Genomic DNA, 8741 nt, shown 5'->3' with positions numbered 1-8741 from the left:
AACCGTTAAATAATCAGCCTTTAACACTCATCCATTGTTTAGTAGACATAATAAGATTTTCATCCTCTATCTCTGAGGTCTTTATAATGGCAAGCACTAAAATTATGAAGGCCAAGCAGCACAGAAAATGACAAGTATAAATTGTAATTGGAATTATTGTGTTACATGTGGAATACTGTTTTCTGGATTTTTTTTGTAACTGAAAAGATTTTTTTATATTCATCTTATTAGGAATCAAACATGTTCAGAAGCACATTGTATTCCTTTCAGCAAGTGGAAAAAAATCACTTTGGTTTCAGACAATGCACAATGGATAGATAGAAATTTTAAAGATTCATTATTTTAAATGGATTCTAAATATTGTCCTCACTGGAGAGAAAATGTGTTTGCAATGTTGAAGTCAGCATAAGGAACTGTTGAGTTCACTTATATCAATGCTGTGTGAATCTGTGTGCCATATGGCACCGCATCAACAGATGCACTGTATTATGGATTTACATTTCTAGGTTTTTCAATGTGGTAGGCTCTTCCTAACGCCTCATCTTGACTGCGATGATGCATACAGAGACCAAATTAATTCCAAAAGGGCAGAACTATACTTAGGGATGTTACTAAAATACGACAAGAAGAACCAAAAACATCTCCCTACAAGGTAATAGCATAACCTACTGTAAAAAGCATACACAGGCAAACTTCTATATACTAGTTTGTAGGTCTGTAGTCCTAAAGTTAGTGTGCTGTAAATTTACAGTACGTTACACCACTAACAATGCACAAACCAGACATCTTCCTCTTAACATTCAGGTAACACATGCCTGGCACTCAACAATGGGCAGCACAACTCAGTGCACTTGAGCACAAGCACTTCTTACTACAACACAAAACACAGATTTAAACAATATATGCTGTTGAAAGTATGAAAAGTGCTGCATGTCAATTAGAATATGCCACAAAATACATTTGTACAATATCTAATATATGCATGGAGTGCAATGCAATTAATTTTCAATGGCACCCTTGTGCACATACGCAAACAACGGGAACCCTCATTGCCTCACAATGCATGCAAGAAAAAACAAGTGCATTGCTCCGTGTGTGCTGCAAAAATCAAATCCAGTCTTTGGCCTGTGCACACATGCACATATTGTTAAAAAAAAAAAAAAACTGGGTTTTGATTAAGGCTACATGTTCAGATGTGCCAAGAAATATTTATTTACCAGTGCAAATGGGCCCCTAAAACATGCAGTTAGCAGAATATTTAGTTTTTACTAGTGTAAAATCTCACAGTGAAAACTGTGCTTTTACATATTTGAAGACAGCTTAGTTTTCATAAGAATAAAACTCTTAGTTTAAAAGTATCATGCGGAAACCACAAATCAAATATTCAAATGCATATAACCAAGTTCTCTGTTTTTATTATTAGTCTTGTCTGGTTAGCAAGAATCAGTTTTGGAGAATTATTCCATTGTTTATAAGTATATTGTGTGTGTGTATAAGTCAGATATAGATATGTCCCGTATTATGACATATACAGTAACTGAAAATATTCAGTGCCCTTATAAAAAAATACTTTTCATAGTTTTCATACCAACAAGGAAATGATTTGTGCATTGCATAAAAACAATTTTTAAAACTGAAAGTAAAGTCAGTTATTTAGATATGAAACAATTTCCTGGCATTTTAGCAAGCAGACTGTAAACTATTTCAAAATTACAGATACAGTATAATGCAGAATGAAGCCCTGAACTTCTGTCTTTTTGTGTGCTAACATAACACGAGCATGTACGGGGATGTGATGTGTACAGCAGTTTATGGCTTGGTTTGATAAAATTAGATACTGAATTGCAAGGCATAATTAGATGGATCCCCGGTGATTAGGACTGTAAATTGCTGTGAATTTTTTATGATAGGAGCATGGAAAATTATGATATCATTAAAACTCTGCATTTTTATTGAACTATTAATACCAGCTTTTTCTTGTGGTGGATAAAGTGTATTGTTTAACTAAAGATTATCCCTGTTGTATACAAACCTTGGCCACATCAGCTTTAGGAACGTTGCTTTAATGTTAATATTGTTGTTTTACCCCCTCCCAATAATTTACATTCATCTTTCTTTTTTCCGGCTGCTACTCATATGGAATGTGTGCCCCCTTGACCATACCAGGCCCTTTAGAACTTTGTTGGCCAAATATGGAGAAGGACAGCAAGCTTGTTGCCTCCTCTCCTGACTATACCACACCACTGCTTTTTGGCTGGCGGAAATGATCTCATTCCCACAACCTGAACTTCAAATCTATTGGGGGGTTCATTGGAATCTGAAAGCGCTTGTTTTAATTGAGATTTTAAAGATATCTAAATACAATTACACCAACACCACGGAAAAAAAAATATATATAAATAAAAACATACCACATGCTGATTTCTTTTAAGTAACTCTCATTAGGGTCCATTGAAGTACCAACATTAATCATGGTGCCCAGGATTGTAAAGCCATGTGAATCATGCCAAACCTAATTGGTCAACTCCTGTTGCTATGATGATAAATTTCTCTGTATGTAAATATCTAGAATATGTCTATGATGTATTCAATTATTATTCAGTTATTCAGGAGTTTGGTAAAAATTTATCTTTTTGTGTTGAATTTTATGGTCACTGATTTTCAGAGTTAATTGGATTCCCCTGGACATAATATTGTCCCCGAAATTGCTGGGAGTGGATGTCAGAAGGGCTGTTGGAACGTGTCACAAATATAAAAAGCAGGTTGGTTTTTCGTAAATCAAAGTTTAGGTATAGAATTAAAATGCATTTTTCAGCCTGTGAAACATACACCTTTCCGGGCATGGACCAACTTGGTTGGCCAGGAACAGAGACAATGGGCATGTGCCCCAACCTCCTGTCCAAACTAGGCCCTAGTGGTGGATCTATGTTGAGTGAAAGGTTGTGGGGTAATCTAGATGTCCTCTTTAATATAGGTTCTGCCAGGTATCTGCCAATAAAAAACCCCACCATCAATGACATGATGAATGTCCAGTATTGTAAATCCACATGCTGACTCTGCCACTAAAATGACAGATCTTCAGCCATTGTTGGGTGTAAATACACCATTGGCCATATTGTTTTCCATGTAAAAAATGTTCAATGAGAACCATATATGACACGGCCACACACTCGTGCCAAATCACTCAACTCATGCTGATTAAAATTCCTTAAGAAAAGAGTCTTCTTCAATTTTAAACTCTTCATCATTGTTGTCACCTAGTTCATCACCATAATCATATTCTTCAAGAGAGGGTAGTGTAACCAAAACCGGCACTTGGATTTCATCTGAATGAGCCACTGGGCGTATAGCCGATGGTAGACTAGGATACTCTATGTTACATTTAAATTTTTTGTTATATCCTGAAGTTTTCACTATACAAAAGTAACAGTCACTGAAATGATCTCCTGGCTCCCGCCAAACCATAGGTATACCAAATGGCATCTTATCACACGTTCCTTTTGTCCACATCCATAAACCCTGGACACACTGTTTGCACACATTATGAGGGGCCCAAGACTTATCTTGATCACCAAGTTTAACTTTGAAATGTTCACCCTTTGACTGAGAATGGTGAAACTGCAACAGATATAACAAAATGAATCAGGGTTGTTTAGGCACTTACAATGAGAAACAAAAGAGCCAGACATGATCGGAAAGAAAGAAAAAAACGTGTGTAGTAGAAAAATAATAATAATAATTTTGCTTATTTTCTACTACTACTGTGAGATCGCCCGTAGCAACAGGGTGTTTCCAACAGGAAACAGGGCCAGCAGGTTAAAAATGCATCAAGGGTTTTATTCACTAATACTATTTTCACACAAAAACAGGCAAAATAAAACAATAATAAATAAAACAAACAGCAAAAAAAAAGCCTGGCCACTTCGCCACTAACTAACTGTTAGTTCCATTTACTAACAATCCAGCCCAACCCAGTGCTGTGCAGGACTCTAAGGCCCTAACCACACAGCTTTTCCAAGTCGGTATCTTTACTCACAACTCACAACTCACAACTCACAACTCACAACTCACAACTCACAACTCACAACTCACAACTCACAACTCACAACTCACCTTGGACCACCTCCCAGCTCACCAGCCAGAACAGAGACACAGGAAAAAGCAGGCTGGGAGTTTATATCCCCAGCCTAATTTCCAGGATGGGTTTCAGCTGAGACAATTACACTTGAAAATCCCCTGGCCTCTTTAGCTCCCCCATCTGGCCAAGAAGCCTATTGTCATTCAGCCTGGTACTTCAGCCCCTCCTTCAGGTCAAAAGGAAAACTGTCCGATTACACAGAAAAATACTCTGCATATAACCTGTATCTGGGGCAAATGTACCTAACATTCTGGATGAAACCCTGGGTCTTGTTGGCCAGCTGTTACACTACGTAGAGCAGCGCACAACCTCTGACCACACTGTCTTGCGTGTAAATGAGTAGCCTATATAAATCCACGCTACAGTAACCGCAATAATATAAGCGGTAGAAAAAAAACTGACGTGATAGAAGAAAACAGAATTAGCATACCTATTTTAGTGTAAATAGGCTTAAAAATTGAAGTCAACAAAAAATTTGTTCAAAATTGTTACCCAGTGTCAAAGGCCTTCAATGTAAAATACATTTTCATGAAAGACAATGTACTGCCTTTATACATAAAAATCCAGCAGAAATGATTTGCCTAGGAGGTTTTTCCCAGTCCGTGCAAACTGATGATTTATTCATATGAGATGATCAGCCAATTTTCTAAACATTGAACTAACCTACAATCATTTTTTAATGTTAGTTGAGTTGGCCCATGTAACATTTGGAAACTTATAATTATTTTGTTTTCAGTCCAAAACTCTTTCTGAGTCTGCTTCTATCAAGCTAAAAGGAACATGGACTGCACCAATAAGGATACCTATCTAAGATGGTGGTGAGGGCCCTCTAACAATCTATATTGATTAGGTTGCTAATACTGTGACTGTGATAGCTTTAGTCAATTGCCATATTTAGTCTATTGACCTTAACATTAAGCTCAGTCTTTACAGGCAATGTAGCAATGTTTGATGCATAGAGCAGAATGATGCTGTATGTACAGCAGTCGTTCATGCATCATGCAGTCCTTAGTCGTTAGAAAGGATCCTGAAAGATCCTTACCAATGACAATTATTGCACGTGTATACCCAGCTTAAGACCTTCATTAATTTGTTTCACTTTTTGTTTACATTTGAATTTTGTATGTCTTGGTATTTCAATTTGGGGATGATCTGTTGTATTTAAATTGTTCCTTCCTTCCAGGGCCTGTGGCACTTGAAAAAATTCTTTTTACATTTTTGAACGTCTAGGTTCCCGGGTAGGTCACCTCTGATATGGCAGCAAAGGAGAGAATCCTATGAGATTCAGCTGCTCCAACTTGGGAAAGCTAGGGATCACAAATCTTACAAAAAATTAATAGTACAATTTTTTTTTCTTTCACCTTGTGTTAATACATGCCACCAGGTAGTAGGCTTCTTGTCTGTAAATGTTTGATTATGTGAACTGCGGTACAATCCATATTACAGACAACGTTTGGACTATTAACTCAAATAATCTAGTTGGCCAACTCTGCCTTCTCTAATTTCTGCCTATTAATTTGCATGTTCCATACAGAGCCATGACACTAAATTTGTCATCTTTAGCCCCACATGGCTACTTTTCTTATCCACCCATGTCCAATTTTTCACTGTGTCATATTAAATACCTATTTTTACATGTAATCATTGTGCTGTTCCAAGGTTTTTAAACATCTACAAATTCTAAATGGTCCCTGTTTAATGTGATAACTGTGAATATGTTAGACACAGCAGGCATTCTGTTGTACTGATTTGCAAAAGGATTTGTTAGCTAACTGTATAGCACATAATTATTTAAATCTGTCAGTGCCCGAGGCAACCAGTGCATTGTAAACAAATGAGTTTAATGGCAAAAGGACTTTGACATACAATTAGATTTAGTTCATGGAGTATGCAAAGTATTCAAATGCCAGTGACAGCAGTTTCTGTCTAGAATCTTTTCCAGGGTCGATGGCACAATATTCCACTGACGTATTTACTTTTAAAGTGTAACTACGACAAAATTTAAATGTAACATGTTTTATGTAACACCCCTATCATTAAAATGATATGGATGCATCAAAAATGCATCAAATGCTACATTTAGTTCCAATGGATGTTTTAATTTGACCACTGATTTTCACCGCTTTAGTTGCTACACCAGCAGTAACATAAATAGTCATAGTGATACCTTAAAAGCTAAACTCTACAGAGACAGCTTTGTTGTCATTAATACATAATTAAATGTATATTTTTTTTAATTTAAAGAGGAGTTAACAACATACAGCAACATATAAAAGCAAACTTCAGAAATACAAAAATACTAGGGAGTATTACAGAGGTAAAGAGATTGTTAACAGAGGTAAAGGTTTATATTAACAGAAATAGAAACATCATTCAGGGGGACAAAATACAAGTACCAAGTACAATGCGTTCAAATCCCTTCTTAGTCCTTTTCACTTGTACAACAATATGTGTAGACTGTTTAGAACACCTCGGTGAATGCATCCTACATTTTTCTTATTTTATAATACAAAAAAAGGGGTCGGGGGAGAAATGGAAAAGGTATGGGTGGTCAGGAGGGATGGGGGATACAGTGAAAGGAAGGGGGAATAGGGAGTTCCCTGGTTGTTTGAGGTGTAGGAAGGAGCAGGAAGGTGTTATCACCCATGATAAGAGTATATAGAATAATAAGTCTTCTGTAAAACCTGCTATCTTATATTCCCGTTTCCCTGGGCATATACCATGAATATTCTGATTCAACAGAGCAATGGTTCAAGAGCAAGTATGAAGATTAAGGTGGTTATTGGGCAGCCTTGACAGGTCCAATAGTGATGTTAAATGCATCTGGCAAGATACCGTTGACTTTAAATCCTGCTGACGGGTGGGAATAAAAAGAAAATATGTCATTATATTCTCACCCAGACCTATATATCCCAGACCTATTTATAGCAGAGTATGTGAAATAAAGGTCCAGTCAACTCAAAGGTCTTTTCAGAGTCTGTTGACAGCAGCTTCATTTGGGTATTGATACTTTGGGTCCAGTACATTAGGTCCAGAGTTTTCACTCTTTGTCTCCAGCCTTCCTATTGGGCACAAATTCAACTTGGTCTGGATGGATTAGTTTATTTCGTGTTAGATTTTTTGGTTCTTACTTCTGTTGAACATAAAATGGATAGAGCCACCTCTCTGTCAATTATATTCAAACATAGTTTGTAGGTAGAAGAGAAAAAAGAGGTTTGAGGCTCAAAAGTTTTTTCATGAAAATCGATTGTGTATTTTTATATTTACAGTGCATACATACATGGTAATAATACAGTATAGCTTTTTAACCTTATATCCTATATCCTGTTAATGTCACAGGATTTTTATATTTCTCCTAGAAAAAGATTTGCTAGCACTATATAATTTAGGTAAATTAACAACATAAAGGGGGACCTTTTAGGGTCACGTATTTCCCAACGCGTTTCGCCTATCAAAGGCTTCCTCAGGGGTGTGTTGTTGTAGAAGCTGTATGATTTCTATACAGTACAGATTTATTTAGAGTACAGAATATATTATTAGAGATTGCAGTTTGATATGAAAATCTTCTAGTTGTATGTTTGATTGAAAATTTGGTAAAAATATTTAGCTAATTGGGTTACATTGATAATGTTATATATTGGTATAGATATATCCTTGGAAAAGATCCTATTATTAACATAGTAATAGAACATACATTTCAGAGATTATTATATTCATATGGCTCGCTTACAGTTTAAGGTATTCAAACATGATACATCAACATATTGTTACATATAATGCTTAATAAATAGCTTAATGTTCGACAATTCAATTGATACTTCATACTTTCATATCTGATGTCTTAGTAACTCCATATTGGTGTAGTTTATAGGAATAAAACTATGGTTTACTTACTTTTCGATGGAAAGCAGTCTAGGTAAAAGAATGGGGGGAGCAGATTCAGGCTGCATGCTGATAAAAAAATTTAGTGTATAATATTAGATTAATGATGAAATAAATGTAAATAATTAAGGAGTTAAATAATAGAATATTGCTGGGGTTACCTACCGATTAGGCACGTTTCAGCCAGAGAATTCATGGATTGAATCTTGGATGTTAGAGTGATGTTATTTGTGATGGTTGTTGTAGATAGCCCAAATAAGGATCCGAGTTCAGGTAATGTACATTTTAAGTTTACCCTCAGGGGAAAATAACTGTAGTAGAACCACTTTACTCCTCATCTAAAGGAATATATAAAAATAGTGATAAGAAGTTTAAATTCCCTTAGGAATATATAAGATGTTTATTATAATCAAGGTGCCTACCAGATATGTACATTCTAATCAAAGCAAGTGTCTGCGATCCAGCTGATAGGCGCGTGCCTCCCGTCCAGCCAATCAGGAGTAGGAGTTCCCTGTGACGTAGCAGGGACTCCATCTCTGTCAATGTAGAGACTAGACTGGATTAGTTTAGGTGTGTGGGGCGTGAGGTAGGCTGCCACTATTTTGGAATATAATTTTGTGAAATTATGTGCTTCTAATAAATCACTAAGAAATTTGTGCTTCTAATAAATCACATGTCATTGAAAAATGAGGGTTTAGGGCAGCGGTCCCCAACCACCGGG

The 8741-nt window shown here is 36.3% G+C and overlaps 1 long non-coding RNA gene across 1 annotated transcript in view; it reads left to right on the top strand.

Moving 5' to 3' along the window:
• Positions 1 to 512: 512 nt before the first annotated feature.
• Positions 513 to 8741, top strand: part of LOC140330100 (uncharacterized) — a 16332-nt gene continuing 8103 nt past the window's right edge. Inside the window, exons 1-2 of the long non-coding RNA XR_011920618.1 lie at positions 513 to 652; positions 2666 to 2762. This is a non-coding gene — a long non-coding RNA (uncharacterized lncRNA). The remainder of the gene's footprint in view (positions 653 to 2665; positions 2763 to 8741) is intronic.

The sequence above is a fragment of the Pyxicephalus adspersus genome, chromosome 4 (genome assembly GCF_032062135.1).
Source record: "Pyxicephalus adspersus chromosome 4, UCB_Pads_2.0, whole genome shotgun sequence".
Classification (NCBI taxonomy): domain Eukaryota; kingdom Metazoa; phylum Chordata; class Amphibia; order Anura; family Pyxicephalidae; genus Pyxicephalus; species Pyxicephalus adspersus.
Note: the sequence above shows the minus strand (reverse complement) of the source record. Positions and strands in the feature narration are given on the sequence as shown.